This window comes from Nomascus leucogenys, chromosome 7b, assembly GCF_006542625.1.
Source record: "Nomascus leucogenys isolate Asia chromosome 7b, Asia_NLE_v1, whole genome shotgun sequence".
Taxonomy (NCBI): Eukaryota; Metazoa; Chordata; class Mammalia; order Primates; family Hylobatidae; genus Nomascus; species Nomascus leucogenys.
Genome location: NC_044387.1, coordinates 87389277 through 87402766, shown reverse-complemented (window position 1 = coordinate 87402766; position 13490 = coordinate 87389277). Strand labels below are relative to the sequence as shown.

The following is a 13490-nucleotide window of genomic DNA, read 5'->3' as shown; positions in this document are numbered from 1 at the left end:
TCTTACGTGTTTATGTACTACCTCCCAGGCTAGTTGAATCACACAATTATAAGATATTTTATTTTACATTTTAGAATTAATAGCCCAATTTTTTCAATTTACAAATTAAAACATTAGGTTTAGAATAGTTAGGGGATATCATCAAGGAACTACAGATAAACATTACTTTATCAAGCCAAAGCCAAAATCACCATATTAGTAGGGGCTTTCTTTTATGATTCTATTTGAGACAGCCTTTTTGTGTTAAGCAAATCATAAGATATATTCAGTTCTAACACCGGAAAGACAATCCCAAATATAAATCCTTAGGGTGGGAATTCAGTATCTTCATCTTTATTATATATCATGTAATAGATTACAAAATGGAAACCGGTAAAAATATTTTATGATAATATTTTATAATACAATAATTTTATAAATATTATTTATACTAATAGTCGCTGTATTTAACACATACGGTGATCAATATTCTGAAAGGCATCTATTTTATAAAAGGAATCCTATTAGCATTTATTTTATTAAGAAGTTTGGAAGACAATATTATGTATTGACAAAGAAAACATGGTAGAGAACCAAAGAGAATAGTATTTTAAAATCTTCCTCAATCCTTTATCTAGAGTAGAGCAATAGTAGAATAAATTTCTGCCTTGTAATAGCATTTAGATTTTTCATTAGCTTTGATTTGTCAATGTAGTAGCTATTGCTTTTAATAAACATGTATTAGGATATCATTGAAATAAATATTATGGTATTTTGGAATTTATTTATTACAAAATAAATTAATCCTGTATTGCATCAAAATCTGCTAATAGGTAGCCTTCCACATTTCATATTTGCAATGGGGAGATCGAGTTAGAGTAGATGGATTTTATACAACTGAAGTAATATTAAGGTTTGAAACTAATAAAGTCAATCCAAAGACTCACTGTATTTAATCACTTTTAGTACCACAAAATTGGCTAATTAACTATCAAGTATTAGCTCTACTTTCTATGCTGCTCAGTTGCAAATCCTTTCATTATAACATCTGGCAAGTTTAAAAAAGTCCCAAGAAAACCACTTCTTCCTATAGATTTACAGCATAGAGTTACAGTGAAAGAAACTGCTATCAGAACAACAAAAACATATTTAATGCTTTATTATTAAACATTAAAATGATTTTAAAATCATATTAAAGTTATTGGTCACTTCATTTTTTGTGAGAGCACACAAGTAAGCTTAAAGAAGCATTTTAGCAAATGAATGGTGGCTATGTACTGATTGCATTATTTCGTGTTGTGATTTTTCCAAAATTGCCACTAAACTCTGAGTTTTACTATTCATCTACTTTTAAATCATGATACCTGTCCAACTCAGTCTTAGTTTTCTTGATTTTTTCCCCAAGTGCTGAAGAGCTATCTCATCACCTAAATATAACTTAATCACCTAATATAACTACATCACCTAAATGTAACTTAAATACTTTAAGTTACAATTGAAATTCAAGAGAAGGGTATATTTGCTTATGTGTTTGCCATAATGGTGGCAGATATATGTGCCACAATACAAAATTTTGATGATAAAATATAATACCCAGGAAAGTAAACTGAATTTTACATATACAATTTTTTTTTCAGCTCATATGAGGAAAGTTACACATTTGCATATATAATAGTAGAGGCTGTATAATACCAATAATTTTTAACACTTGACAACTTCATTCTAAATGAATTACATAACGACTTGTACTTTTATTCGCTGACATTTATGTTTGTATGCATCTTTCTTTTAGATTTTCATTTTTAATTATTAAAACACAGTCCCAAATAATTACTGGAAAAATCAATTTGAATAGAAGTTGCCTCATTTTTTCAGTTTTTTAATCTATTCATCCCAATCTTGAAAAATGTGACTCAATTAAATGTGAAATAAACTGTATTTTTAAAAGAATGAATGGAGAGTAGAAAATTATTTTTATTTAAATCACACACAAAAATATTAAAAAGATATAAAATAAAACAATAAGAGGGGCCAGGCGCGGTGGCTCACGCTTGTAATCCCAGCACTTTGGGAGGCCGAGGCGGGCGGATCACGAGGTCAGGAGATCGAGGCCACGGTGAAACCCCGTCTCTACTACAAATACAAAAAAATTAGCCGGGCGTGGTGGTGGGCGCCTGTAGTCCCAGCTACTCGGAGAGGCTGAGGCAGGAGAATGGCGGGAACCCGGGAGGCGGAGCTTGCAGTGAGCCGAGATTGAGCCACTGCACTCCAGCCTGGGCCACAGAGCGAGACTCCGTCTCAAAAAAAAAAAAAAAAAAAAAAAAAAAAACAGTAAGAGGATGATTATACAAAATATATACCCTAAAAGATTTTGTACAATTATAAAAAGCATACCTCACATTTGGTTCTGAACTTCTTGATGGTTAAATGAAGGATGGAATATGATTAATATTTGCAAGAATAATGGCCTCCAAAAGAGACTGAATTCAATAAAAGCAATAGGTCTTTTATGTATTTATTTGTTAGAAAGCCACATTTGCTGATGAGTTGATGTTTATATGGCCAACTAATGTATTCATCTCCTTTAAAGCTCAAGGCTTACTATTCTAGACATACTCAAATTCTTGAGGAAAGGACATAGCATTTAAAGCTATATTTTAGCAATATTGATCCTGAAGGAAACTTTTTGTTGTCGTTATGGTTATTGTTAATATTTTAAAATTGTTAAATTACTTTAATATTTGCATATTGAAAAATGTGAAATTGTGATAACAAAGATTTGAATTTTGATGGAGGAAAGTAACAACACAAAGTAGAGGTTTAGGAATATTGGGGCATGGAGACAATGATGACTACAGAATAGAAAAGGGAAGTATTTTAGAGAGGTTGTTTGAATAGGTATGCTTAAGGCAACAACCCTTGAATCAACTGAATACATTTCCGGCTCTCTCCTTCCACGATTTGGGGATTTTTGTGTGATGTGAATATTGCCATAACTGCCTTCCTTTGGATTAGTATTTGCCAGGTAAGCTTTTTCTGCATTTTTTTTTTGTATTTTTCACTCTATTTGTATTATATTTTAGGTGCAGCTCTCAAGAACCCTTAAGGGGTTTTTATAAGTCCAATATAAGATTATCTATCTTTTTTTTTTTTCTGTTTCATCAATTTGATATAACTGGGTTCCTTTTTATCATTTTACTTTGTGCTAGTTTAAAAGTTATGAAATCTCTTGCTCTTCTTTGAGTGATTTGTTTTAAATGTTTACATGCACAACCAGCAAAACTGGATGAAAGTAACTATATAATAATTTGCTCCATTGTCCTTCTGAAGAGTGCTAGGATCTTACATCACATTAGCCCCAAATCTTTGAGAGTCAACTTCCTCACTATTTTTAATGAGTTTCATCTCATTTTATCTCCCCCACACTGCAAATTAGTCATTTTTCTATTAATATTTTTACTAATATAACTAATTTTAAATTATCAAATTTTATCATTTTATTGCTCATCATCACTTCTTGCAATCCACTATTCCTTCTGGGTCCATCGGTATAATTTCCTCCTGTTTGTTGAAGCATATCTTTTTGTTGTTCTTTCAACATGTACAAATTGTGCTATACGTTTAGTAATTTTTTATGAATGTATCTTTATGAACATATTTTTCATAAATGTATCTTTCTTAAAGAATAATTTGGATGTGTCTGGATTTTTTTTTTTTTGAGACAGAGTCTCACTGTATCACCCAGACTGGAGTGCAGTGGCATGCCCTTGGCTTACTGCAGCCTCAATCTCCTGGGCTCAAGCGATTCTCCACATCTCAGCCTTCTGAGTGGCTGGGACTACAGGCACAGCCACCGCACCCAGCTAATTTTTGTACTTTTTGTAGAGATGGGTTTTTCCATATTGCCCAGGGTAGTCTCAAACTCTTGAGCTCAAGTGATCTGCCCACCTCAGCCTCCCAAAGTGCTGGGATTACAGGTATGAGCCACCATGTCTGGCCTGGAATTCTTATTTGATGATTATTTGTTCCTCACCACAATATATGATTTCACGTGTTTTGCCATGAGTTGCCATGAAGTCATAAATTCGCTCTTAGTCTGTGGTTGTTCTCTGAAAACAAACTGCTTTTTCCTTTTGGTTGCTTTCAATTTACTCCCCCCATCTGTTTATTGTTTATTTCTTTGCAGTTTCAACATCATGTGTTTTGGTAGTTAATTTAATTTTAATAATTGTACTCAGAACTCACTATTATTTCCTCTGAAGTCTAGGGTTGTTAATCTGCAACTACTTTTTAAATTTTAATTCTTTTTACTTTCTAGAAGGTCTGTTTTAATTTTTTCATATTATCATGTTGTTTTTCTATTTCTATATTTATTTTATATCTTTAATCAAATATTTTCTCTTATGCCATGAATTAATATAAACATGCTTAATATTCTGTCCCTTTCTGATTTTACAAGAATATTTTGATTTCTTGATATGCTAGTTTTTGAGTGGATTGAATTTGGATTTCTGAGTGGTTTGGATTGTTTGTTTCCTGGTGTGGTTTGCAATTTTGTATGTGTGATCCTCTTCATTATGTTTGTTATTTTTGTTGTTGTTATTTTTGTAATTGTGAGGGTTCTTTATGCACTGGGTTGTGAAAAATTCTGATGCTGCAGAAATTGCATTTGTTTCTCTCACAGCCTTAGGATTTGTAACTGGTTTCCACCAATGTTTTGTTAAATTATGAGCTTGAATTTTTTACACCATGAAAATAATATAAATTAAAACCTCACCACCAATATGGAAAAGACTTGGAATTTTATATCCTTTCATGGTAATTATTTTTTAATCCAGTGTCTGGATGCGCTTGCAATGTTATGTTTATTTTGGTTAGTTGCTGGGCTTTCTTATTTAATTAAAGAAGGAGCTCTTCAGAATCCAAGCTTTAAAGAGTTCCCAAATCTAGTTCCCATTTTCTTTGCATCACCCAAGAGAACACATAATACCCTTGGAAACATACTAAAATCGCCAGATCCTAGCCTATGGTTTAGTATTTTTTTAAGTTATTTTGTTATTGTTGGATGTTTATTAATATTTTTTATTTATCATTTTTCTGCATATGGGACAGACATTGTTGAAGGATAAATAGATTATCATATAAATAGGATATGAAGCATATTAGTTATACAAAAGAAAAAGTAATTGAAGACCTTTTATTTTTTAAAACTTTTTAGGGATTTATTATTCTTTTTAATTGTTATGGATTCTGGGGATACATGTGCAGGTTGTTACGTGGATGTACTGTGTAATGCTGGGGTTTAGGCATCTAGTGAACCCATCACTCAAATAGTGACCATAGTACCAAATCAGTAGTTTTTCCAGTCCTTCCCCCGCTTCCCTCTCTTCTTGCTTTTAGAGTCCCCACTGTCTATTGTTTCCATGTTTAGGTCCATGTGTACTCTTTGTTTAGCGCCCACTTGTAAGTAAGAACATGTGGTATTTGATTTTCTGTTTCTATGTTACTTCACTTACAATGATGGCCTCCAGCTGTATCCATGTTGCAGCAAAGGACATGATTTCATTCTTTCTTATGGCTGTATAGTCTTACATGGTGTACATGTACTACATTTGACAAAAGACATTTTAAAACAGTAGTTAGCATATAAGCACAAGTTTACTTGGTTAAAGAGAAAAATGTGACTATCTAAAATGAGAATTCATTTTTGAAGAAAGAATTTCTTAAAAAGCCTGCGTAACATCATTATGTGGTCCCTAAATATGTAAGACTTATGTATTGAAATCCTCTACCATAGCCTTTTATGCTACAATTTTTATAGCTTCATGCTAATATTACCTCTAGTAATACAGTTTATAATGTTGCTAAGAATTATAATGCCCTAATATGACTTAATCATTCTATATTTGAAAATAAGAATTAAGTATATATTTATATTATAGTAGGATCAACATGGTACAAGAATCACATATAAAACATTACAATAGAATATTAATCTTCTTGAAATTCTTTATGATCTTGTACATCTGCAAAATCAGGCATTTAAAAAATGCTGATTTTTAAACCTTCAACTCTGTATATAAAAAGTTATTTTTAGATGTAAAACAATCTTGCTATTATAATACTAATGGACTGCTACTACTGCTCAAGCTCAAGAAATAAATATATTTATAGTTTTAAAACTTATTTTCGTTAAGTGTCTTCTTAGCCTTTCCGATGTGCATGAACCTTGTGCATATTTTATTAGCACTGAATTACCTTTTATTCTTTTTCCTTTCAACACTTAGAAATACGTGAAAAATTTATTTCTTTCATAAATCCTCTTGAAACAAAATAAAATTTTGAAATAGACTGATATTTAGGTGGTCTAATACCTTAGCATCATTAGACTGTGGCCAATGGTAATATTCGTAATTAAGCACTGCCCTGTCACCTTCACTCATGAAAGGAGGAAAAGCTGTTGACAAAAGCATCATCAGTAAGCTCTTAGAAGTTCTATTGAACACAGGCAGGCTTGTCACAAATTTAAACTTTTTCATTTTAAAGTTATAAAGCCTAGTCCATACTTTTCTTGCCACAGAAGAAGAAAAGGATTTTCTACAGCTATAATAAAGGGCATTTTAGATTTCCATAGGGCAATGACCATGTTTTATGAACAATGTGACTAACTTCTTTGCAGACAGATATTTAAGGTTTTATGGAGATTGCAGTAAGGACTGACTTGTTGCTTAAATCAGATTACAACTGGCCCTCAGAATAGGCAGGCTCCGCATCTGTGGATTCAAGCAGCCACGGACCAAAAATATTAAAAAAAAATTAAAATAGCAATATAACAATAAAAATACTAATAAAATAAATATAGTATACCAACTATCTTATAGCATTTACATTGTATTAGGTATTAAGAATAATCTAGGGATTAAACTGTACAAGAGGATGTGTGTAGATTATTTGGAACTACTACACCATTTTATATAAGGGTCTTGAGCATCTGTGGATTTTGGTAACCTCCAGGGTCCTGGAACCGATACTCTACAGATACAAAAGGATGACTGTATATACATCGTATTAGTCACACAAGAGTAGAGCCAGAAGCCAAGGTATTAATGTTTCCTCGAGCTCCATTAAATTCACACATTTCTGAGAACTGAAGAATAGTGATTCAAGGTGAATGCAGGGATATATGCACTCCTTGGAAGAAAGCTCTGGTGATAGAGAACAGTCTTATGAATTCTAGTGATAACAACAACAAAAACTTCCTTTAAGTACATCTCCATGGAAAGGAATCTCTATAGAAAAAAATGACAACAACATTTACCCAAAGAATCCTTGGATGTGGCCATGCTGTGATGAAAGAGCAAAGTGGCACATGAGAGTTTTGAGTTGCGAGGGATAAAGAGTATATGAGAGAAGCAGTGCTGTAGTAGCAACAGGTATGAGGAAACAGTACCCCTGGCTAGAAATATGCCTGGGAAAAGAGGTGGAATTAAAATAGAACATATGATGAATATTTTAAAAATAGTGAAAAATTAATGAACAGATCAAATAGTTAAAGGATTTCCCCAAAAAGTCTGTATTTTGTATTAAAATGATAGTGCTTTAATGTGAAATGTAAAGATCAGATTAAATAGATGGCGTTTAGGCATTGTTGAATGATTTTCTGGGTAGACGAATTATCAGAATACAGTATTAGGTTCCAAGCAATTGTATATGGAACTGATTTATTGGAGAGAAAGCAACATATGTAAGCATAAGAATGAACTCTCAGAATCAAAACTAGACAAATACTCTGGTAATAGTCAATCTTACAGTCTTTTCTGCTTGTCTTACTAGATATTATATTTGAATATTATTTCAGCAAAAGTTTTAACTTTTTATTCTGTTATAGAGAATCTAAAGGTCAGCTGATCACAGGACATTGTTTCAGCTACTCTGAATCTCACTGAAAGCTCAGGAAACAGGATTCTTCAGTGGCAAATTCTTCAGGTTTTGTAATTCCAAGGGCTTGGGTTTGAAACCTGGTTCTACTAATTGCTAGTTATACATCCTAGGATAAACATTGTATTTGAGCTGTAATTTTCTGACATCTAAAACTGAGATGCTAACATATTTCAGAAAATGGTTTTAAGGATATTTTTCACATAAACAAAAAAGAACTGTACTGGCACATAGCAGATACTGAATAAATTGCAATAATGGAATGCTTATATAATATCCCATCCAAATGCTTAGAACAGATGTGTATAGAATTTTGAAATTTTCATACTGTAAAAATTCAATGTGATTTGTGTATCATATAATGCATACAACTACATGTATACCCTGTAAAAAAATTTATAATTCTGCAGCACACCACCCTGCAGTTAAAAATAGTAGTCCTTTTGAAGCTAAATGGTAAATTGAGTTAAAATAATAAATTAGTTTACATTAATTCACAGTATCATTTTCTTTATCAAATGAGATTTTCACAAGTATTTGCAAGTCCCCGGCAACAACAACAACAAAATCAAAGACCTTTCAACTATCAGAGATTTTTGGGTTTTGTGATCGTAAGTCAGTATTTTAAAGGACATTGAAATTCTAAGGTTTAAGAACTTTCCAATCATTTCTCGTCCAGAGTAGAGGGTTTGCACAAAGTATATAAAGGGATGTTGAGTACTGTTTTTTTTTTTAGTGGTTTCTGCATCCCTGTTCTCAAAATATTAAGGTGATGGGCAAGAAGTTGATGACTCCAAGAAAATCATTGTCCAGGCCGTGTGCGGTGGCTCACGCCTGTAATCCCAGCCCTTTGGGAGGCTGAGGCAGGCGGATCACGAGGTCAGGGAATCGAGACCATCGTGGCTAACATGGTGAAACCCCATCTCTACTAAAAAATACAAAAAAAAATTAACCAGGCATGGTGGCGGTTGTCTGTAGTCCCAGCTACTCGGGAGGCTGAGGGAGGAGAATGGCGTGAACCCGGGAGTCAGAACTTGAGTCAGAGATCGCGCCACTGCACTCCAGCCTGGGCGACAGAGTGAGACTCTGTCTCAAAAAAAAAAGAAAAAGAAAAAGAAAAAAATCATTGTCCATTATTCTGTTCTCAGTATGCATAAAACCTGGGAGATGGAGTTCTCTGTTCCAGCCCAAAAATGTGCTGTGGGAAGAAGATAAGAGAGTTGGCCATAAAAATAGGTTTTCCATCTTTTTACTTTAAATATGTCATCAAGCTGGGCATCCTAAAAATCTAACTAGATTACAAGACTGATTATGTTTCTAACGTACATTCTTTAAGATGACTACTGGAGGGACATCTTTCCCCTAACTTCTCCTTGGAATACAAGATCCAAATATCTAGGTGACAGCTGAGTATTAGTATCTGGATGTCACCACAGGCATTTCACTAATATGAAAGATAAGGTCATCACCTTAACTTCTCACAACTAAACTTGCTATATTTTTTTTCTTGCCACCAAATATCTTATTTATTGTCTAGTGGTGCCACCAAACATCATTTCTTTTATTTCAACCAATTTCCCTCTTCTATTATATTAATAATTAGACCCTATTGAATCAGTGTCCTTTATGTCTTTGAAATGCATCCCCTCTTCTCCATCTTCACACCCATTTATCTTAGATCGGGTTCTTATTCTTTCTCTCTCCTACAGCTGGTTAATATCCCTGTCTTAACCACACACACTTCAAACCATCTCCAAATTCTTGTGTGTTGTCTTTCTGCAATACATAATCGCGCCACTCTTCTACCTAAAATCATGCCAGGCCATGAAATTACCAAAATGATAAAACTCTGGAAGGCTAAGAAGCTTCCATCTCCCTGTTCAGTGTTTTCCACAATACTCACAGGCAATACGAGCATTTTATATTTCATTGGTCCTGAACTATCTGCCATTCCATGAGTAGGACATCCTTTTTCTACATTTTTGCTATTTATTCCATCTACTTATACTGGAGTTTCATTTTGTGCACTTGGTGGGTCCTATCCTATATTCTTTTAAAACTTACCTAAGGTGTCACTCATTCTAGTTTTCTCCCATTCACTATCATGTGATCTCTCTGTCTCTCTGTATGCATATTATATATATTTAAGTTCCACTTAACAATGTATTCTAATTATTAATAACTATTTATACATCTCTGCCAATAAAATGTTGAGTCTGTTGGAGACAAGATACAATTCTTGTACGATATCTATCCTAGCATAAACTAGGAAGAATCAGGCCTCATCCAGCCCATAATGGTGGGTATGCCTGAGGCAGCAAGGGTAGGTGAGATCAAAAACAAATGTGAATGAAGCCCAGGGCTTCATCTGGAAGTAACTGGGAAAAATTCTGGACTAAAAATCAAGTATTCTGGCAAAAGATTGAGGGAGATCCTACATTGCAAATGTAATGACGCTCATACATTATATGGCAGTTGTTTAAAATACAGATGGTGTTTTCTGGAACACAACCAAAAAAATCTTACTTGTCAGGTACCCAGGTTAGTTTACACTGACCAGAAAGTTTATTAGAGATTAGGATGAAGAAAAGAATATAGCCAAGTGAAGTCAAATGCAATTGCTGAAATCTTTCTAGAGGTAGTTTGACTGGTTGCTGGAGAGAAAACTAAATACAATCATGCAGAACAGAAGAGGAGACGTTAAATAGAAAACAAGATGGAAAGAGGAACACAACAGAGGGAGATGATGAATGCCAGGTCTCTTTAAGGCACAGGATTGATTCTAATCCATGGATTTCAGCCAAGAGAAATTTGTTGTGTTATTGTTGTGGTTTCAAGAATAAAATCTTAGGCATCTGTATTTACAGTGTGTAATGTTTTGTATTTTTTAAGCTGCCAACAATGTGAGTTCTACTAAAAAATACAGATGGTTAAAATCTCATGCACAGAAAGTGGTCTTTTTGTTATTGTACATGCTATGTATCTGATTCTTTATGTTCACTTTCTCATATATTTTCCGTCTCCTGACAAATACTGCTCCTCTCTTATTTGGTCATTTACATGGAATCCTATGTAAAACTCATTACATTATTTTTCATGTGTTAAATTTGTTCTATTTTCACTGTATACCAATTTTTGAGTTCCATTTTCTTGAACATATATGACAAAACTGTGTCACAGAACTTTTGGAAATTATCGAATGTAGATTTTATAAGGTAAAGAAAAAAATAGGTGTAATCATACCAGTCTGCATTCGAATCGTTAACTAGATTAATGAAAATTTTATATGTACTATAGTGTTTTATTTCAAAATGAAAACACTCCTTTTTCAGAACATAAGTCCAAGATTAAATATACTCAAAAGGAGTATATGACATATATGTACCTATAGTACAGAGGCAGTACATTATTTAATTGTTAGGCAGAATTGTTTAATGATTTTAAAAAGTGATTTTAGTAATTAGAAATCAACATAGACTAAACATTAGAACTAGCTCAAAACACTTTTAATGTCTTCTAAGTTATCGTGTGGTTTTTTCTTTTGTGTTGTCCAACAAGAAGTCATACACTTTTGTATTGCAATATTTCGAAGACAGCATTTTTTACCTAATGATGATTCAAACTGTGATAGTCTGAAAAGAATGTTGTAGCAATTTACATTTGCATAGTGAACAAAGTATATTTAACATGTTATAGACAATGAAAAATTAATATGGTTTATTTTCATTATTAAAGCTACTGACCAAACAGGGAAAGCTGTAATTAATCTAATCATTACTTATTTAAAAAATTATCTTAGTATGGAGAAAATTGAAACATTTGTGTTCCAAATAGATGCATTTAATGTCTTGACCACTTTAGCATGGAATAATATAAAATGTCTGTTAGTTAAAATTTCACCAACGATATGTGTTAACATTCTTTATTTTAAATCTCATGGTTATGTAAAATCTCTAACAAGAATTTGGCAGAAGTATACTTTATATATTGAAATCAGTAAGATATATGTGCATATAGATTATGGCTTATATCTGTATTTTATATTGATTATCAGGCCAAGGGCAGTGGCTCACAGTTGTAATCCCAGCACTTTGGGAGGCTAAGGTGGGAGGATCATTAGGGGTCAGGAGTTCGAGAGCAGCCTGGCTAACTTGGTGAAACTCCGTCTCTACTAAAAATACAAAAATTATCTGGGCGTGGTGGCAGGCGCCTGTAGCCCCAGCAACTTGGGAGGCCGAGGCAGGAGAATCACTTAAGCCTGTGAAGCAGCTTCACAGTGAGCCCAGATCACGCCACTGAACTCTAGCCAGGCCGTCAGAGAGAGACTCTCTCTCAAAAATAAAATAAAATAAAATGCATTGACTATAAAAATATATTCACTTTATTTAGGCTATTGACTAAATATGCTGAAGAATCACCTTGAGTTACACTCAAAGAGTGTCTCAAATCCACATTTTATGTCCACTGGTCAGCCTGGAGCCCTTCCAAATACTTCTGCATATTCCAAATGCACATTTTTCTGGTTTTATTTCTCTTTGTGCACCGTATTTCATTGTTTCTTTCTCTCAATTTTGGCATGTACCAAATCTGGACACTCAGTGCCTTTTGTTTATTTGTACCAACTCCTCCTCTGGTCTGCCCCCAACAATAAATTACAACAAAGTGTCACTGGGATTAACCATGAATGATCACCAATAGCAATATTATTTACAATAGCCAAAAAGTGGAAACAACCAAAATTCATATCTACTAGTGAATAAATAAAATGTGATATATCTGTAAAATGGCATAATACTCAACAATATAAAGGAATTAGGTAGTGATTCATGGTACAACATGATTGAATTTCAGAAACATTGTTCCAAGTGAAAGAAGCTAGGCACAAAGCACCACAAATTTTGACATTCAATTTATATAAAATGTCCAGAATAGGAAAATCTCTAGAGATGGAAATTAGATGAGTATTTGCCTAATACTAGCTGGAGGGGAGAGGGAATAGGGGATCATAACAAGAGGATATGTTTGGGTATTTTTGGTGATGAAATTATTCTAATATTGATTGTGGTGATAGTTTTATAATTTCAAATATACTGAAAAATATTGGTTGTAAACTTAACCATCCGAATTGTGTAGTATGTGAATTACATATAAATAAAGATGTTATAAAATGAAACCGTCAACATTTCACGTAGCCTTTTTGTTGACAGCCATCAAGACAGAGGTTTGTTTGAAGAAATGGTAGTCCAAATATTATGCACAAATGATGTAAAAATGAAAATGTAGAATCTCAGTTATTACTATGATATATTCATCCAGTCTGCAAATACAGCTCTAGACTATTTTTGGATAGCCAAAGATATTCATTAATGTCCACTGACATTTTTGTTTGTTCATTTCGTCCCTTTTATTTACCCACCAGCATTTATCTCGGGAAAGCAAGGGTATAGATTGTAGTTTTCCACTGTCATAAAGTACTTAAGTAACATACTCTAACTTTATTTCACCACCTTTGCTGCTGAGAAGGCAGTAGCAGCTACAGAGAGTTTGAGTCTTAAAGTTTCTATTTTGATAAC

General features: G+C 33.3%; 1 protein-coding gene across 7 annotated transcripts in view; it reads left to right on the top strand.

Moving 5' to 3' along the window:
* Positions 1 to 13490, top strand: part of SPOCK3 (SPARC (osteonectin), cwcv and kazal like domains proteoglycan 3) — a 480219-nt gene that overhangs the window by 235838 nt on the left and 230891 nt on the right. The window lies entirely within an intron of this gene.